Genomic DNA, 20,872 nt, shown 5'->3' with positions numbered 1-20,872 from the left:
CTACAACTGCAGATATTAACAGCTGTGTTCAGTTATCCTCTTGTCTCCTGGGATTTCCATGGTAGAAGGCAGGTCAATAGTACAGTGTGTCACAATCTTGAATGCAGTGGATAAAAATGGTCAAGAATTTCATTGAGTGTTTCCCAGTTTGTATCATACAACTTTTACTGTCCCTGTGTCTGTGAATATATGACTAAAATTATTAAATTATCACAGGGACTATTAAGTAAGACAAAACAGGAGTTGCTTACCTCCCCTACCACACACACACACAAACAATTAAGGTCTGAATTCCCCACAGACTCAGACTCACGGTTCAAATGTTACATCCCCACCTGGTGTCACTCTCTTGGGTTTCTGGAAACTGGGAGTGGAAGTGTGTATCTGGAGGAAGTAGGTCATTGAGAGTGAGTCTTGGGAGGTCACTGACCATTTTCATTCTTGTTCTCTTCTCCCTGGTCTGCCATATTGTAAGGGGTCCAGTCCACCTTCATCACCATGAATGAAACCTGAAACCATAAGCTGAAGTAAATCCTCTCTCCTTTTAATTATCTGTGAGATATATTGTCACAAAACAAAAATCTAACACAGATAACAAATAATTTCAGTCATTAAGCTGACTTGCTGGGGCTCTTCATTGCCTCTCTCAGAGTGGTCACTCTTTACTGCTGGAAATATTCTTTCTTGCTTTCAAGTCTAGGGCAATATTGCCTCCCATGTTCTGTTTTTCTCCCAAGTAGGCCTTGTTCAGGCTCCCTGCTGGACGTCACTTCCTAACCTTTCAAATGTTAAAGGACACCAGGACATAATGTTCAGGCCTCTCACTACTATGTCAATTTCCTGTAACACTCTAGTCCTGGCCCACACCAATAATGTGTCTCCATTTAGATGGCTATAGGTATTTCAAAAGTAGCAAGTCTGAAAATGAGCTTGTTATTTTCAACCTGATCCTCTCACAGTTGGCCCCGTGCTGGACACAGAACCACAATGTGTCCTAATACTCAGGCAGAAAATTTGTAGTTATTCTTGATCAGTTATTATTCTCACCGAAACCAACTCCGAACTTCCTTGAGAATGTATCCATTATTTAAAAATTACCCAGCCACCTTCCGGTGCTCAAGCTATCATCAACCTTGAGCAGAAAGAGGGAGTAGCCTGACTGGCCTCTACTACTACTCTTGCCTGGCTCTCTATAATTCACTCTCCACTGTCCCACAATAGTGGGATTATCATTGTAAGACAAAAAACAGATCTTGTCTACGCCTGCCCAGATACACCCTGCTCTTGGCTTTTGAAGAACACTTAGAATGAATCTCTTGTCCTTTCTCCTGCCCTTAAGTCCCTTTCTGCTCTGACCTTTTCCTGCTTCTATCATTTCTTGCAGTTCTCAGACTCACTCCCCTTTAGTTCCTTGGCCTGTTTGCTGCTCAATTCTTCAGGCTTACATCTGTTTCAGAATCTTGGCCCTTAGTGTTTGCTGTTAGGAAATACACATCTCTCAGATGGTAAAAGTCTCATTGCACCCATATGCCTACAGCCCAATCCCTAGGTACCCATGTTGCATTATAATGCATATTATCCATCAGTTCTCATATAATTTGTACATTATGTATTTACTGCATTCAATATAAATGTCCAGTCTCAACATTAATGGTAGTAAGAGTTACTTGTACAGCTCACTACAAGCAGGGAGGTCACTGTAATTCTGAGAACGGGCAGGGCTACTAGTTGTTGGCGTAGTCCTATAATCACAGCATTGCAGAGGGTAAAACAGATCATTTAAGGATAGACTAGACTACATATTGTGTTCCAGGACAAAACAAGCTACAAGGTGAAACTCTGCCTCAAAAATAAAAACAAACAAACAAACAAACAAACAAAACTACAAATAATAATGAATAATAGTGCCCACAGCAACTGAAGAATGTGCCAGGCCAGTGCCACCTTCCCTCTGCTTTTTGCCTATGGGCTTTCTGGATTTCATAACTGTCAATCAACTATAGATTGCCACTGCAGCAACAAAGAACTGCCTTCTCTTCCTCTGTGAGAATTTAGTGAAAAATACCAGTATTACATAACAAAGCTTCCTTATCTATGCTAAAGACAGTGGAAATGATTTTGGTGATGAGAAGGGAGGAAAGGGCCAAGTCTCACTTTCAAGTCAACTATATGGCAGGCTCTGGCTAAGAATCTGTAACACATGACTTCACTTCATACTCAAGAGTAGCTTCATGAGGTATTATTATTATTATTATTTTACAATTCTCAAAAGTCTCTATTACTTTGAAGCACCTAAAATTCTCCCATGAAAAAGAGTCTAAAATGAGATGTTAGTAATGCAATTCATTTCCCAGGACTTTGTGGGAACATACAAATTTCCTAGACAGTTTTAGCAGGCTTTTCCCTACTCTCAAAAAATGCCAGTTTCTTTAGTCTTCTTTTTTCTCTTTTTCTTGTTTTAATCTTTGCCTATCATATGGTTTATGTTAATGAATTTCACATTGAATCATTATTCACATGAGAAAGGGCATTTATTTGCTTCTTTAGTTTGTTAAGTAGAACCTTTTACTTAGAAAGACATTTTTGCTTTTAATATGAGGTATTATTTTTTAACCTACTTTACAAATAAGACAACAGCAGACTATGCAAGGAGCTGTGACATGGCTGGGTTTGAAGCAAGGAAGTAACAGAGCTGACATCCTGCCCTAATCGTTTAGACTTTAACTCTGTCTTCACCTTATATTACTGGGTTCTTTAATCATTCTCTTTCTCTCTAAAATTATTGGTTCACCTTTACTAAAGCACAGCATGTAGGAACATACTGGAATCTGTCCAGGTAAAGCCACAGCCTCTGTCCACCACCCCCACTACAGCTAAAGGGACAACTTGTGCCAGCACTCTCTGTCAGCTAGCAGAAAGGGCTGGGGCTCCGGACCCAGGGCTGAAGTATAGCAGATGCTGGGTCTCTCTTTCCCTTTTCTTCCCCCTAACTCCCCCCTCCCATTCTTCACCATGTCTGCCACATTTTGTGTTTTAGTTTAAGCAGCAACGATCTAGTTCTTACATCAGTCCTTTCTGCTAAATAAGATCCCTGCTCACAGTACAGGTGTTGGTAATGGATATTATCTGCCATCCATCGTTCTTAATCACATGCCTTTCCTGAAAAGCAGTTGCTTCTAGGGTGAAATATGGCCCCCATTTAGCCATGCTTAAGACCAATGGGAAAGACTATGGCCTACTTTTCTCAGCAAAAGCAGGGCATGCTGCAAAACAAAGGTGGGAACATTTTTCTAGGCCTAGAACTGAGATTCACCCTGTAAATTCTGGACTGAGGACTGGGATGCCATGGCCCCCAAGGAGTACCAGAGGCTCAGATAACCTCAAACCCCAGGTGTTTAGTTTTTAGTAAAAGAAACACTAGTCTCAGACATTTTTATGTTGCTTGTGACCTAATAACAGAGGCTGAAAAAAATTACAGATAAGGCTAATTTTGATGTTCAATTCTTTTTCAAGATTGGAAAGTTTCACCCTGAACTTAATTAGACGTTTTACTAGCAGAATCCAAAGGATGTTAGAGAATCCTAGCCAAACTGGCTCCATGGCAGCTCCACTTTCAAACTATCTCATCCACCCTCTAGTTGCATGGATGAATTACTGCATCAGTAAAGACAGCATCTTAATCATCTCATCAAGATGCCATTTATTGTCATCTTTTACTAGCTCATAATGAGGATTAAGTTTCAGCATGACTTTTGCAGCAGTCAGATCATATTTAGACCTTAGGAAATGCATTACCCAGCACTGTCATCACAAGTCAAAAGAAACAGAGTCTGGTCCCCTAAGTTATGGGTGCATCATCTTCCTATTAAGTATCTGATATATGACTGGTTCAAGTTCTAAGTTATATCTACTACTGTATAGATGTGAGTTCTTAGACAAGTACCTTAACTTCTCTTGTCCCAATATTTTCGTCTACAGAAAGGGAATCATGGAGCTATCTGAAAGGCTTGTTCTCAAAGACAAAAATGTATGCAATGCTTTTTTTAAAGATGACAGAGCAGCTGCTTGATAAAGGTTAGTAGAAAAAAACCTGGTAGAAAAACATAAAGAGGATATAATGTTGCAGTATCAATATGACCATGAATTAAATGACAGTAATGGTACTGTGTCCCTTATTATTCATAAGTATTCCCTCTTTATTATTCCTCATTAGTATTCATTGTTTCTGATTTCTACCCTTCCCACTTTTTTCTTTCCATGATGAAACTGGTGTGCATATATCTAAAGGAATGGCTGATTCTTTATCTAATTCCTTTTCTAAAGGAATGAAATCTAAGGATCTCAAATATCCCATTAACAGCTGACATCTTTCATTCCCTGCATTTTAAAGTTTCTTCAGGTGAGGTGGTGAAGATGTGTGTGTCTGATGGTGTTTACAGTGTGGGTGTAAGCATGTAGGAATGTGAGGTGCAGAATCCCTAAAACATTGTTGTTTTTACATCATTTTCTCTCTTTGGGTCTCAAAAGCATGCTGTCACCCCTAGATTTTTGATAGATACTGGGTATCCAAACTCTGGTCCTTGTGTTTGAATAGTAGTTGCTTTACTCAGTAAACCATCTTTTCAGCTCCTACTTCAACCCGTTTTATCATGAACTCTCTGACAGTTACCAGATGTTTGGGCACAATAGGAATCAGATCCCAGTCATACCAACCCACAAAGGCAAACTATTCAATCAAACATACCTCCAGTATGTAAAGTGTGGAGTACCAGTGTTAAAAGTGTGGTTCTCAGAATGTAAAGTGTGTGGAGTACCAGTGTTAAAAGTGTGGGGCTCAGACCACCAGGCATTCTACTGAGGCTGGAGATGGAAGGAAGAGTCTACACAGTTTGAGTCTCTAAACTCCATCCCGCCAGAGCCTGTTTGTCCTAGAATAGCTGGAGATGCTTTCTGCAGTGTTCTTTGTCCAGATTCACATGAAGTAATGTTTGCTTACAAGTTTCTTCTGCCTTTTTAATTATTCCCATAACATTGAACAAAATGTATTCTGGTCTCTTTCTGGGCCGATATGCAGGATTAATTTCTTAGTTATACCTGTTTTACACATGTTTACTTTTCCTGACTCTTCTTACATGTGCTATGTAGCAGCCCCAGAGGGGCTGGGTATAGTCCATTCTCCTTGAAACTCTCAATGACAAGGTTTGTAGTCATTCCTGATTCTCTGCAGCTCTTGGATAGACCTTGGTACACACACACACACAAAGATAGACAGACAGACAGACAGACAGAGCCAGATAAACACACAAAGAGAGAGAGTGACAGATAAACACACAGAGACAGACAGATAGACAGACAGACAGACAGACAGACAGACAGACAGACAGACAGACAGACAGAGCCAGATAAACACATACATGCACACCACTCAACACAAATCCCTCCTTAGAAGTTGGCTGATATCTGGTGCTTTGGTGGTCTATGGAAATCAAGGAGGCACTGCTTCTTCTGCCTGGCTATGGGAGAGAGTTGAGAAATGGAAATGATGGCAGAAAGCTACAAAGAGTCAAGTTCATACTCAAAGTAGAGGGCATTTCCCACTCTCCTGTTTAAAGATATGGTCTTCTTCAGCTCTTATAACTGAAAAAAAGAGCAGGAGACTGATTTAGTCATTGCATCTTTTGTGGATGCTTTGAGTTCTGTGACTATAGGGAGGAACACCCTAGGCCACCCAGCTGAAGGAATTCCAAGTGGTCTCATCTGAGCCTTACAGGTTCTGGTTGCTTTGGAAGTATATTTTGGGAGATAAAACACATTTATTGTTTTGTTACTTGTATATATAGCTTTCAGTAGTTAGTCACATTGTTGGTAAGGTAGGATTCTTTTGCCCTCAGCACCTGGAATGTTGGAGGAGGGCTGTCTGTTTGATAGGACAGAGCCAAATGCCTGAGTGGGAGGCACAAAAGAGGGTACACCTGGCCTTTCCTACTAGTGTTCAAATTCTCCATTCCAAATGCCACAGAGAAGCAGTGGCGTCCTTAAGAATATAAAGACTACAGGTCGGGTGTAGTGATTGCTGTCCTGTATTCAAGGCACGTTGCTTTCCTGGCAGATTCGTCGGGGCCTTTCTCATTTTGTATCCTGTGCATGTCTTGGTAAAGTGCTAAGTGTTTTGTGCTGTTACAAATGCCCCTTTTGTATCACACCAACTCCTGCTGGTGGCTCCTAGCCGCTTACAATAGGTTGTACATTTATTTCCGCTAGGACATTTCAAAAGGAACACACGGTCTTCTGTACAGGAAAATCTGCCTCCCCCACCTCCTTTTCAGCCCTCCCTGAAGTGAAGCCCAGGATTAGCTCCCTAGGCTGTCTTTTTCAGTTTCCTGAAATAGCCAAGACTGGAAGAAGGGAGGTGGGGGGAGGAAGCCTCCAAAGCAGAGGCCAGAGATTATTTCAGAAAACTGGTCATCATTCTCATTCTCTACAAAACATGGTACCCTGGAGAGCATTCAAAGGACTTATAAGGGGCATTTGCTGGGTTTTACGATCACAAAGAGCCAAAACAAGGAGCTTGACTTTTTCACCAATTGCAGAGGAGCAGTCTCTCTCTCTCTCTCTCTCTCTCTCTCACACACACACACACACACACACACACACACACACACACACACACACAAATGCCAAGATTGAAACACACAGTGTTTATCTTGGGTTTATTCCTGTGAGCCTGTTTGTCTTCCAAAGTTTTAAAGAAACTTATGATTTAATTTGTTTGATCCCACGGGTCCATTTGATTACTTGATTCCCAGCTAAGGGATGCTGTTGTGGGAAATTGAGCAAGCTTTGGGACATGAGGCTTAGCTGGTCTTCCAAGAAAGCAGGGGAGAATAATAGCAGGTTATAGCCCAGCACTGATTCCAGCTGACTTTTCTGCCTATCTGCTGAGGTGTGAACTAGCAACATCATCCTCCCATGTCTACGAACAGGATCTCATCTCACTGGCACGCTTTCCTTGCCTTGATGAGCTGTATCTGCCCTGACTGTGCCATGCAGGAACATAGTAGAACAGACATATGTCTTTGCACAATGTCAGAGTATACTGAGTCGCAAGTAACTCACAGAATAAGGAGGCTACAAAGGCATCCCTTTGCCTGATCATTGTACTTTTCATGGTAATCTGGACTACGCAAATGTGGGTTCTTTTATTCCGGTTTTGTGTGTGTGTGTGTGTGTGTGTGTGTGTGTGTGTGTGTGTGTGTGTGTGCAGGTGCACATGTTATAGAAGTAGATCCAAAGGGTCAAAGAGGCTGCAGCCGAGTTCAAATGTTTCAAAAGTAGGCTGACAGAAATGTAAATAAATAGCATATTGATACAACAAGGGGCCCAAATATCTGAAGAGTCAAATCACTGTGAACTTAAAATTCAGAGCAAGTACTCAGAGTTGAATTCAGTTTCAAGGCAAACTGACTGGACCAGGTCCAGAGCCAAAATAAACAGCAGACAGACAAAGGACAAGAGGTCAAGGCAGTAGGAGTTGATTAGACCACAGCAACATCAGGGACTGAGCCTTCCTGAACTCCTAAGGATCATTAAGAGTTTTCTGTGTGTCTGTCTTTGACACATACACTAAGTGACAGAAGACAAATCAGTGGGTGCCATTGTCATCATAGTGCTGATTGTCAACCTCTTTATGCGATCCAAATGAAGAAGTTATACTCTTAGTTTGGCATGTGTGATAAATTCTTGCCTGTATTTTCTCTAGTATGATCTTAAGATGCCTGCATATTCCTATAGATTAAATTCATTCTGATTATTTTATATGCTAGCACCCTTTTCTACTCCAGGAAATAACTCATTTGTCAATTTGTGCTTCATGGGTGGTACCAGGTAGATGTGCTGCTTCCAGAGCCACTCAGTTGCAGTTTTCCTCCATCCTCAAAATGGAATCAAAAGCTGCTTGTAAAATGGAGTTTATAAGGGCAAGGTACAACCTCGAAAACTACTACTTTACACAATGTGGTGGGACTAAGAACAGGGTACAAGGATCCCTGAACTATGATCCAGAATAAATTCTTTCACCACTACATAGTTTCTGTCACTTATCCTGTCACAATGAAAAAGAAGAAAAAGAAACTACCAGAAAATTATTACTGAGAAGTAGTTATAGTTTCAAGCCCAGTCCTATGCTTCATAGTGCTTTGCACTTTGTCAGATGACTAAGGAAGAGTTTGGGACTGAGGTCCAGAGAAGCCACACCGTGTTGCAGTCAGAGACTATGGGTGATTCTGAGGGGAGCTAGGGACCAAAACACAGACAGAAATGTGGACTGTGGAGGCTATATTCAGGATGCTTCGGAAAGGAACAAGGACTTTATCAGGAACTGGACTAGAGGCTTTTCATGCTAAATTCTGCTGAATTGTCTGTATCTATTCCACTGTGTTCTGAAATCTTGAATGACACTGAATCCAAAAGTGATGGACTGATTTGTATATTGAAGGAAATTTCAAGATAGCATAATATTCAGACTGTGACATGATTACTGACGTACAGTGGGAGAAAATATATAGTAGACCAGAAAAAAATGCAGGGAAAATGTATAGTTTTGTGAAGGAAAAAAAAAATCGAGCAGAGAAAGTTGAAGACTGAGAACAGGGGCTTAGGGAGGAGAAACCATCCCTAGAACAATGGAATGGGAATGCTGTTATCTGTGAGGGACAAGATCCCACCCACATTGACCTCAGGGTAAGAAAAATGCAAATTCATTTAAAGCAGAGAGTGGTGTAAAGAGTACTAAAGAATTGATAAACAAGATAAGAAGGCCACCCAAAGGAGATTCTTTTCAAGGTTCAGTTACAATGATGATCACTGCAGCTGCAGCCCAGGGGGACCAAGCTGTCATCTTGAGCTGACAGCTGAATCTAGTATTATCTATGTGCTAGTTACAAAACTGAAAGAGTTTCAGGTCTTGGAGACTTGTATGAATGTTTCTGAATGTCCTGAGGATAGCCATGTGTATCAGAATTGGAATCCTCTCATGGAGTTTCCAGGTGGGTTGGAAGGCACATAAAGCCTAACTTCTGGTAGAGCCCAGGATATTGTCGAGATGGTAGCTACAACAAGCACATGGTGCTGACGCTGTTGGATTTCTGCTTTTCTTTGTTCCAGTCTTTCCTTGCTCTGTCCCCATTCCCCATTTTGTAATAGAAATGCTTACTTGGTGAGACATGTTGGAATTATTTGACTTGTGTTCTGTTTTTACAATAATTCATAGTTAAGACTCTCAGAGAAGACTTTGGAATTAATGGGAACTCTAAAGTCTATGGCAACCATGAAAGTTAGGATAAATGTATTTTGCTTGATGAAATGACTACCATCCAATGGGGATTAGGGGCCCAGGGTCATGGTTTAAATATAAAATGCCCCTTACAGATTTAGGGGAATACTTGGTTCCCCCAAGCAGACTGAATTGTTCTTAGAGTTTGTGGGATCGTAGTAAGAAGCCTTCCTGGCAGTTATAGACTATAGCAGTGAAATGTATGGGTTATATCTTACCCCTGCCCCCAGGATGACTTCTTTTGCTTCCTGATTCCTTGTGATAGGTCCTTGGAGTTTCATATTCCTTTCATGTCAGAATGTCAATCATGTCATAATGGACTATATTCTCTCAAACCATCAGCGTATTAAATCCTTGCTCACTTAAGTTGCTCTAATAAATGTTACAAATATGAGAGAAATGACTATGCAGTAGAATGAAAAATGCCAACCATCTTCATAATCTACTGTGACAACAGCCAGGATGGCAAAGGGACAAGTATCCTGGGGCACACAGCTAAATTCATCAACGACGGGAAAACATTTGAATGTATAAGTAATAACTAGGCATTTGTGAAGCCAACAGCAGAAAGAGATAGAGTGAAAAATGGTGCTTCTAGACAACTGGAGGCAAGTGAGAACAGGTTCTTGTTTGATCAAGAGCTGGGCCAGCTTGCTGTCTCTGCTCACTGTCTACTGGCCAGCTCAGTAGGGATCCAAGCATGCCAGCACATCCAGATTTTTACATGAGTGCTAGAGATATGAGCTCAGTCCTCATGCTTGCATGCCAAACACTTTACTGAGTGACCTCCCAACCCTGGTTCATGTACTAGTTTAGTTAATACCACTGATTACATGCAACTAAATGGAAACCCTGATCCATCTCCTCTGGCACATAAATCCTATGAGATACTCTGGGATTGATTTCTGTGTTCATGTGAGGGGGTAATTCTTAAAATTCCTGAAGTTAAAAAAAAAACAAAAACAAAAACAATACAACAAAACAAACAAACAAAACCTTAATTAATCTTGACTGACACAGCATTTTTCAAGTTTGACTCTAGACCATTTTTAAAGCACGCATTCTCTGAAAGAATGAGTGGGTAAAGTCTGGGCAGAGTTATCAAATATAGAGTCTTAGGAAAATGGTATATCTTCTCCAGCTCATGCTCCCCTACACTCTCTGAGCCTTGATTTCTTCTTATGTAAAATGGGATACTTAGTTTTTTAGGATGTTGTAAAGGTTAGAGGAAGATGTAGCCTGTTGGTGTCTACAACTAGTAACTATTATTATTATCATGACCATTATCATTTTGTGGAGATACAGTAATTATCCTGAAAAGTATGACTTTGAAAGTAGGATACGGACATGCGAACTTCCAAAAAGAAGATATTTTCTTTAACTGATCATGTCAGGGGACAGACATCTTCTGATCATCATTACCAAGCTGTACTGATGTTAAAAATATGCTGCTCTCTTTAATTATTAGTGATTGAGGCCTAGGCTGTTCTTTCCAGATTCTTGGTGTCTTGTTCAAGCATAATATATATATTATATAGGTACTTGGAGCTTCAGATATATATATAAGATCAAACCAGTTACCATTCAAGCAAGAATGAGAGGCATTCGTGTCTCCTTCCTTACTTGAAGAGTTATTGTCAGTTGATGTCTTCAGAAAGAGGGTAAGCTGTGTACTTTTAAAGATCATGCCCCCCTGTAAGTTCAGCATGTTCCAATGTATGCCTCCCCAGTCTTGACTATATAGACAGAGCAACTTTGACTAAGTGGTTTGAAAATAAAACAAAAGAAATAAACAAATAACAAAAAGCCAAGAGGGCATAAAGTTTAGAAAGAATGAAGGGTGGAGAAATATACTTGGGAAGATTTAGGATGGAGGATTGGGGGTAGATATAATCAAAATATATTTCATATATTATGAAATGTTCAAAGAATGAAATAATGATGTATAAATATTGCAAAGTAGCATAAATACCTCATTCAAAGCAAAATGATAACTTAGGCAAGAAATTATACTGTCAAGAGTAACAGTGGACCATGTGAGTGAGAAAGTGTACAGGGTCCTGCTTATTGTCTGGGAGTTCTTTTTACAAGAATCAAGAGAAGGAGGAGTTTGATTGCTACATGGCATATCAAGAATAGCTATCTCTTTTGATTGACAGAGTGAGTTACACAATCATTTCTCTTGTGTGCATGTCTTTTTTTCATAATTCTTCTGGTTTTAATCATATGCAGGCCTGGTTATGCATAGGCATAAGATGATAAATGGGGAATTCTCCCTGAAAGTTCACTTTGAGGACACAGTTTGTCTTATTGTGCATGTACCCAGAACTGGTGTAGGCCAGATGGGCCTTCCTTATTTCCTACCTGTACATAACTAAAATATGCCTAGTAAAATCTGTTCAAGTTAAGGGGAGGAAAAATGATTCCCTTGTTTAGTGGGGAGTATATTTGCAGCTCCAGGCAGCTGTTAGTTATAGGTTGCTATGTACATTATTATATAACACAAAGCAGGTAAGGGTCTCAGGCTACCATATGCATTATAGAAGAGTAGGTACAACCCAGATCAAGTGGAGATACTGGTTGTGGTGTTATTTCCCATACTTGCCTGCATCACTTTGACTTTGATGCCAGGCCTCAGTACTGACATCATGGGATGTCTCCTCCTTAGTAATTGCTCCCCACAAAGCCAAGCAAAATGTCATGTGCACGTTCAGATGCAACACTGTGCAGTGCCGACATGTTTTGACAATTAAGAAAACATTGAAACCTTTGCACTATTAAGCCTGTACAATCAGACTCCTGATTCTCTGTGGATTAAGCAGCAATCTCAACTTCCAACTTATTAAATGAATAATTACTTTAATCAAATAAAAGCAACACAGCTAGAATATGCATGTCTTGTTTTTGAAGAAAGCAGAGGAAAGAGTATGCAAATCTGTGCTCAGAAAGAGAAAAAATTTGAGCTCATTCTTTTGACATTCCACTTTGCAAAATGGCATGTCCATTTTGCAACACAGAGGCAGTATAGGTTCTTGCAGAGAAGCCTTTTGGTATAACATCACTGGGTCTTTCTAATTCTATTTCCAAAATTGTTGCCTATGATCCTATGATGTCAAACTGTATACTCATCATTTATCCCTCTCCTTTCAGCTTTTCTGAAAGTGGATGGATCATTCCTGCTTTTATATATCAGAACAATGTCACTAAAGCTAAAATCACTCCACCTACATCATTGCTAACTCTGGACTTGTTTCTACTCTCCTCTACCCCAAACTAGCTGCCTGGATGAATGTGGTTTTTAATTTTCTAGGTCATTCCAAAATAGCTTTAACTGACTTTTGTGTTGTCATTTCAATCCCTTAAATACACTTTTCTATATCTGTAACCTTCTCATAGGAAGACTTTACAGTGTGTATTCTTAAATGGTGTCATGCTATATATAAGACATTCTGCATTGTGCTTTTTTCTTCTGCTCAGCAGTATTTCTTGAGCTGTTTCCATGTTGATACAATATAACTTCAATTCACTCCTTTTCCCTGCATGAGAACACTCCAGCATATGAAAATTCCAATTTTTTTCAGCCAGGACTTAATTGGAAGGTATTTAGGTTGTTTCGTAATTCTGCTTCTACAAACAATTGACTCAGTGAGCACCTTGTACTTAACTAATTTTGTGTGTACATTTATGTGCTTGCACAGCACACATGTACAGTTTTTATCTCTGTGAGAAGAAGTTTCCTAAAGGGCCTCTAATTCTGGGTCTGTGTGTGATGGTCCGGTTTCAGAGTTACTGACAGCCAGCCTTGGACACAATGTAAAGAGTCAAATTTTGCTTTGTACAGTTACATACTGATTCCCGTAGAAATCACATTGCCTTGGTAATTACAACACATAGAGCTCAAGCAGGCCATGCTTTACCTATTTGTGCTTTGTATCTCAGGTCACCTTCAGCCTTGATGGGCTTCATCTGAATTTCTCTCCAGGAGGGTGGAAGAGAGGGGAGCAGAAAGAATAATTACCTTAGGTGTAAACTTGAGTCTCTTGCTCTTGGAACTTATGGGGTTATGGAGTGGTGATGTCATTACATAGAGGATACTTGCCCTGGAAAGATTCAGGGATGTGTCCTAGCATCTCTCAGGGACACAACTGCCTGTTGCCCACCTGGAACCTACTCCTTAACAAGCACTTGACAGTTTTCTACCCTTCCTTAAGCGTTTCGTTGTTTATTGTCATTAGAACTATATTATTTTGAAATTTTGTACATGAATACAATGCATTTAGATCGCATCTACCCTCATTCCACTCTTCCAACTCCTCCCATACTCTCCGACATACTTACAACTTCCTACTTTCTTCCTCCTGTATTTTTCTATCTTATTCTACTCACCCACCAAATCCAGCTGGTGCTTCCTGGCTACAAGGGCATCCACTACGGGCTGTCCTGCTGCAGTAAACTGACAGGACCTCCTTCGGCAGTTGTCACTTGCCATAAGCTCCTCAGATATAGATGGAGACCCCTTCCCTGTCTACAGTGGAGTGCTTAGGACTTCATCTTGTGTAGACAGCCAGTGCTGCTGTGAGTTCATGAGCATCAAAGGCCTGCCAACGTCAGAAGAAACTACTTCCTAGCAGTCCTCTTGGACTTCATCTTTAGTGCCTCAGTGTGTCCTAGAGTCGTCTCCCCACCAACTGCTGCTGTTCATCCTCTGTTAAAGGTCTGCTCTTCTCAGGACTCAGTCTGAGAATCATTCTGTCTCCTGAACAGTGTGGTGAATATGGAAGAAACATGTGAAGGGCGTGTGTGTGTGTGTGTGTGTGTGTGTGTGTGTGTGTGTGTGTTTCTCACTTAGCAGAACATTTAATGTCCCATCATATCCTTACTGCTAAACTGTGCTCATTGTGCTAGATCATATGTGTGCATTTTATTCCATTTCATTTGATTTTTTGAGAACAGGTTTCATTATGTACCACTAGCTGTCCTAGAACTAGTGGTGTAGAAAAGACCGTCCTTAAACGTATAATGGTGCCTTTGCCCATTTCCAGAGAGGTGGGGTTAAAGGCATGTACCACAATACTAAGCCTTGCCTGTGCATTTTCATTTAATGGCATTCTTTCGTAATTCAACCAATCCTCTCAGCAATCGGTCTGGCTGAATGAAGTTTTATTGTGCTTAAAAACTTAATTTCGCTCTTGGATTTCATTTTGTAAAGATCTGAGTAAAATATTAATTCTTAAACACAGATTTTAACTAAAAACCAAATGCTGTATTGGCATCTCCATTTTTCTGATCTATGTGTTTCTCTTCCTCTACCCTTAGTAAATGTTGATGTTGCGTTCACTCCAATCAGTATTTAGTGCTTCTGGTCAATTTATCTTATTTATTGATCTAAGCAGAAAATCAATGTTGTCTTCATTTGCTGTCCTGTCTAATATAGGAAAATGTGAGTCCATAGGAACAATATACCCACATTATACCCAAAGTCCTTTTAGAATTAAGTCGTGATCCGTGATTCTCAGTCTCTCTCTCTCTCTCTCTCTCTCTCTCTCTCTCTCTCTCTCTCTCTCTCTCTCTCTCTCTCTTCATTTTTATTGGATATTTTCTTTATTTACATTTCAAATGTTATCCCCTTTCCCACTTTCCCCCCCTTCCCAGAAACCCCCATCCCATCCTCCCTCACTCTGCTTCTATGAGGGTGTTCTTCCACCCACCCACCCATCAACCCACCCTCGATTCCCCTACACTGTGGCATCTATCGAGCTATCGAGCCTTTATAGGACCAAGGACTTCTCCTCCCATTGATGCATGACAAGGCCATCCTCTGCTACATATGCAACTGGAGCCATGTGTACTCCTTTGTTGATGGCTTAGTCCCTGGGAGCTCTGGGGGTGGGGGGGTCTGGTTGGTTGATATTGTTGATCTTTCCTATGGCAAACCCCTTCAACTCCTTCAGTCCTTTCTCTAACTCCTCTATTGAGGACCTGTGCTCAGTCCAATGGTTGGCTGCGAGAATCCACTTCTGTATTTGTAAGGCTCTGGCAAGGCAGACAGCCATATCAGGCTCATATATCAGCATTCACTTCTTGGCATCTACAATAGTGTCTGGGTTTGGTAACTGTAAATGGGATGAATCTCCAGAATGAGACAGCCTCTGGATGGCCCTTCCTTCAGTCTCTGCTCTACACTTTATCTCCATATTTGCTCCTGTGAGTAGAACCCAGATGTCCTTCAACAAAGGAATGGATACAGTAAATGTGGTACATTTACACAATGGAGTACTACTCAGCTATTAAAAACGATGAATTCATTAAATTTTTAGGCAAATGGACAGAACTAAAAATATCGTCCTGAGTGAGGTAACCCAATCACAAAAGAACACACATGGTATGCACTCAATGATAAGTAGATATTAGCCCCAAAGCTCCAAATAACCAAAATACAATTTACAGACAACACGAAGCTCAAGAAGAAGGAAGACGTCTTGAATCTTCCTCAAGTGTGGGTGCTCTTAGAAAATACTCCCATTCTCCTCGTAAGAATGGAGACTGAGTGTCCCTGAGATGTCCTCCCCAGAGCTAACTCAGTACAAACAGATGTATTAAATTTGTTTTTAGAATATGTTGGCATCAGGGGAGGCTTCCTAAGCAGTTCCTCTCACAGGAGCATTTACATCAGTGCACAGTAAGGGCAGATGTCTGTGGGAAATGTACATAACATGTTCTAGAACACTGCTGAAGAGGCACTTGCTTCTCTAAATCTAGGCATTGTTGCAGATTCCGGTCTGTACTTGCTACAGGAGTCTAAGTACTAGAAAGGCCTTGGATTCTAATGTTAGCTCCTCTCTGACTGACTGGGACCTAAAACAAGCTGTCTACCCTTTCTGGGATGTCCGTTTACTCACCTAGAAACTGAGAGTGACAATATTGCACCTATTCCGGTGTTTGTTGGCAGACTCACAGAGAATGCAGGGGAAGCTCTCAGCAGGGAGCCTGGGCTCCTATTGTGATGTGATTGCGACCATTTGGCCCTTTGTTTTGTTTTGTTTTGTTTTGTAATTGTGATGTGGTGTGGCTGTCTATTTAAGAAGAGGTACTTACAAATTTTTGTCACTATCAAGTGCCAATTAGGGATACTCACTTATCCCTTCCACTCACACCACTCCTCCCCTACCCCATACACCTTTCACAAAGGATTCTTTTGAAGAACAAGAATAAAGCCTGATGGCATGCTGGGTTCAGGAAAAGGCGAGTCATGTTTTCTGTCCAGAAACTGGCAGGCAAATGTCTAGGCTTTTTTTGACTTCTTACTTCTCAGGTGTATTTGAATGAGAGCAGGAAGAAGGCTTTGAGAAGCCCCAGCAGGATGTCAGGGAAGTCTGGGAAGCTTCCCTGATGGTGTGTGTGTACAGGAGAGTGAACAGGAAGGCTGATGCAGACCAAGCATCCCGTGTGCTGGGAATGCTCAGAGCAGTTGCAGGGAGAACAGGCTTTCCACACACATTGTAAAAAAAAAAAAATTCCTAGATGACACCAAATCAGGAACTCATCTGGGACTGGGTTTTAGAAAGAGGGAGTGATCACAGACCTAAGAAGGAAGTTGTAGAGCCTTGACAGTGAATGGGTTTGGCCCATTGGATAAACAGAAGCAATTACTAAGAAGACTGGAGAAGAAAAATATGCTCAAGGATAGGAAAGGTACTATGCATTAATACCAGGTTAATAACTGTTCCAAACATACCAGGTATCTTCTGGGAATAGCAGTCCCATTAACCCCACATTATCCAAGTTCATGGACTGAAAGTAGGGGAGACAGTGACTTCTTGAGAGTCACCAAGGATAGAGTCAGAATCATACTTAGATCCCTCTTGCTTCAGAGAGTGTGGAATCCTGTGCACAAATAATCCTTTCAAACTTTCCATCAGAGCTCAACTGTACTTCAGAAAATGGTGACATTGCCAGACATCTTTTATAGGTGATTGGATCATTTAATTGAATAATTCTGAAGAAGAATATAAAGTGTCACAAAATTCCTGTGTCAAAATATACTTGGACTCTTTCCTTAGAAGAAGAAAAATATATAAAAATATATTTAGTTTCTCTGTGTGTGTTTATGTAGGTGACCATTATATGGGGCATGTATTTTTAATAAACTGTAAATACTTCAATGAGTGAAACAGAAAAATATATACCTTGGACAGTTTTATTTTATATATAATGTATATATATGCATGTATAAAACAGAAAATAACTATTAACTATAATAAAATGTTATTTTAGCTATTAGATAATGGCATGTACATAAATCTTGTAAAGAAGTTGGGGATCCATAGAGGATGGTGAAGGTTTGGTTGCCAGATAAAATACTCAGGGCCCAGTTAAATACAAATTTCAGAGAAGCAGCAAATTGCCGTACTTAAGAAATGTTTATATCAGAACAATGATTATTTGTTACCGAAAGTCCAGGTTGAATTGGGTGCACTATAGTTTGGCTTGGTTAATCTGACAGCTTAGGTATTTGGTGACCATCCACTGAAACTGCAAAACTGAGTCTGCAGCCATGAGGTGATCAGAGAAAAGAGCATTCATGCTTGTATCAAAGAGAGTAAAAGGAGATTGAAGGTCTCTCTGGGCAGTGGGATCAATGGATAGGTCTTTCATTTTATGTTTTAGTATAGTCTAAATACCTCTCAACAGCAATGTATTACTTTTATTAAAAATAGATTAAAACTCAGTGAGCTGAATACTATGTACTGTGGTATAAAGGAGACTGGCATAGTCACACCTGCTTTCTCTCCTTTGTACTTTCTCACTCATTCTTAAACCTTCTGGTAAATTCTCTGGCTCCAGCTACTACATACATACATATACATATATATGTTCATTTATATACATATACACAAATATATGAACATACATATATACACACATTATATAAACACATATATGTGTATATATAATACAAATAAGTATGAATGTATGACATGGGCCTGTCTATATATATGTGTCCACATATGTGTATAATTTACAATGTATAAATATTACATTGTATTTTTACTTATAGTAGAGTTGAATACTAGTAACCCATTGTTAGTTAAAATCCTTGTTAACTGGTAAATGCATTTAACACACTCAGCTTTCTCAATGAATACCCCACTATATGTTGTAGAGCTCTCTTCCGCTCATGGTCGTGAGGCTGAGTGAGAGCTTTGGTTCATTTCCTGCCCAGCACCTAAAGAGATTATTGTACTGTGTATTACTAGCTAAGAAACATTGAAACTCAAAATTCCAAATATAAATTTTACTTGATGCCTAGCATTTTTCACAGTATCATACATGCAACAACTGTAAGTCAGACCCTTTGTAAGTTAGACTCTGTTTACAGTGGATTCTCATGTGCCCATTCATTACCTAGCTAAAATCTTCTACCTCCTTACTTTAGGCACCAGGGCCCAACTTTTATTTGGATGATGTCTTATGACCCATGGGGATCCAGTGTCCTTAGGGTCTGCCTATATCTGAACTCTAACTCCTCCACTTGCATGTTTTGAGACCTTGCACAACCCTTGGCTTGTTCTGCTGCTGTTTCCACATCTAATATGAGGAGAACATAGACGTTACCTCACACTACTGTGGCAAAAGTATTCAGCTGCAAGTGAGATAGAGTGATCAAATACCATCAAAACAAGTGGACAAACAGTGAGTATTTTTTTAATCTTTAAAAATACATTTACATTTTTATTTCCTTTTGGAAACATTTCAAGAATAGAGGGTAGATACAAAGGGATCAGGAGATGCATGAGCACGAGTACATGATGTAAAATCCACAAAGAATCAATTGAAAGATTTTTAAAATGTAAAAAATAAATATATTAAATAGCACAAAGCAAACAACCTCATGACTTACACCAAAGTTCCAGCATGTGGCTGATTATTTCTCAACAGAGAACTTCCTTAGCCTGAGTTCATCATATTTAACATCACTCAACACCTTCAAAGTATAATCAGTCTTTTAGAGAAATTGTACACTGATGCAAATGTCAAGGAATAGCTGGCTGCTGTTAGCAAAACAAACTGAACAATGAGCATCTTACGTACATCAGTGCCAAGCCTTTGGCTTCTAACAACTTGACCTTGCTGTCTCCAAGAGTTATGTAGAGTTATTTCTAGATGAACTGCTGGGAAATCAAGCTGAGGGCTAGATTTCTTTCTGTGCAAACCTCCAGGTGACTGCCAACAATAGAACTGCAGGACAGGGATACAAGTAAAACCACAAATGAAATGAATCATGCATTTCTCTTATTGGAGCAACTACCATAATGGGTCAAATTCTACCTCTATAATCATCACCCTGAAGCAGGTGACACTCCTTCTTAGAGTCACTGCTCCCACATATGCAATAGTCAATGGTCTTATGGCTCATGAGATTAAATGGTACAGTGGAAGTTTCTCTTGTCCTTGTTAGCTCCTGTCATCATTTTTCTCACCAGCAATGACATGACTATCTTCCCGTTTTTCAGGCAAGAAAACTGAAGCCCAAAGGACTTAAGCAATGTGCTCACAGTCACAGCTACTTTACCAGGGACTTAATTTCACTTTTTGCATGCTAATGAGCCATTTTGTAGTTGTGTGCTTGGATGTCACTTATTTAAATTTGGGGAGAACCATCAGCAATATCCTGATGGGTGCTGGGCATGGTTTCAAATGCACAGGAGAAAGTGGTTTCTCTTGATTATATCATACAACAACCGGAAGAAGATTTCCTTTAACTCTCATGTTGTGCTATCACTAGCAATTTGAAATGTTTATGTGAGTCCCTGGAGGCTGATCATCTGGGTGGCAGTTGCAGTTAGAAGCCCGGAATAAGAAGGGAGTGTATTTATAAAGGGCCAGATGAACTTGTCAGTCAACTCAAGAAATGTAACTGTGAAGGAACAGGAAATTAATGATTGTCCCCCTTGGCATAGACAGGCACTCCAGTACAGGGGGTGTGATTTGCTGGCTGTCAGCACATTTCTCACTCTTGCTTGCCAGTTATTTCTGTCAATAGAAACACAGTTCAATATCTCAGAACTGTTGATCAATAAATGCAGTGCTTGCTGGTTGAAATGAGCTCCAGCACTGTCTGGGAAAGGAAGAAGAATTAGGTTCCTTCCCCTCACCCCTCCTCCTCTTGTCTTCCTTTTTTCTTCCCCAAATGTTTATTCCACCAGCCACAAATCACTCGGAGCTCCTCCCTGAAGATGCACAAATAAATGAGAAGAATGAGCATTGTGATCGAACAACCTCCTCCTGTGTAGTAGGCCCTGCGTTGGTAGGAAGGTATCTGGAGACCAGGGAGGCAGACAGGCTGGTGATGGTTCAGTCTGAGAGGAGGCGGGGAGGGAAAGCTTCTGGCTTCATAAAGAAGAGAATAGCTAAGGTTGGCCCTGGAATGTGAAGAGCAGTATAGCAGTTTCCCAAACAGAACAGATATCTTGAGGTTCTCTCTCTCTCTCCTCTCTCTTCTCTCTTCTCTCTCTCTCTCTCTCTCTCTCTCTCTCTCTC

At 40.3% G+C, this 20,872-nt stretch overlaps 1 protein-coding gene across 6 annotated transcripts in view; it reads left to right on the top strand.

Moving 5' to 3' along the window:
* Positions 1-20,872, top strand: part of Astn2 (astrotactin 2) — a 1,002,270-nt gene that overhangs the window by 547,291 nt on the left and 434,107 nt on the right. The gene's annotated exons all lie outside the window — the stretch shown is intronic.

The sequence above is a fragment of the Mastomys coucha genome, unplaced genomic scaffold, assembly GCF_008632895.1.
Source record: "Mastomys coucha isolate ucsf_1 unplaced genomic scaffold, UCSF_Mcou_1 pScaffold18, whole genome shotgun sequence".
Classification (NCBI taxonomy): Eukaryota; Metazoa; Chordata; class Mammalia; order Rodentia; family Muridae; genus Mastomys; species Mastomys coucha.
This window is presented reverse-complemented; position numbering and strand designations above follow the sequence as displayed.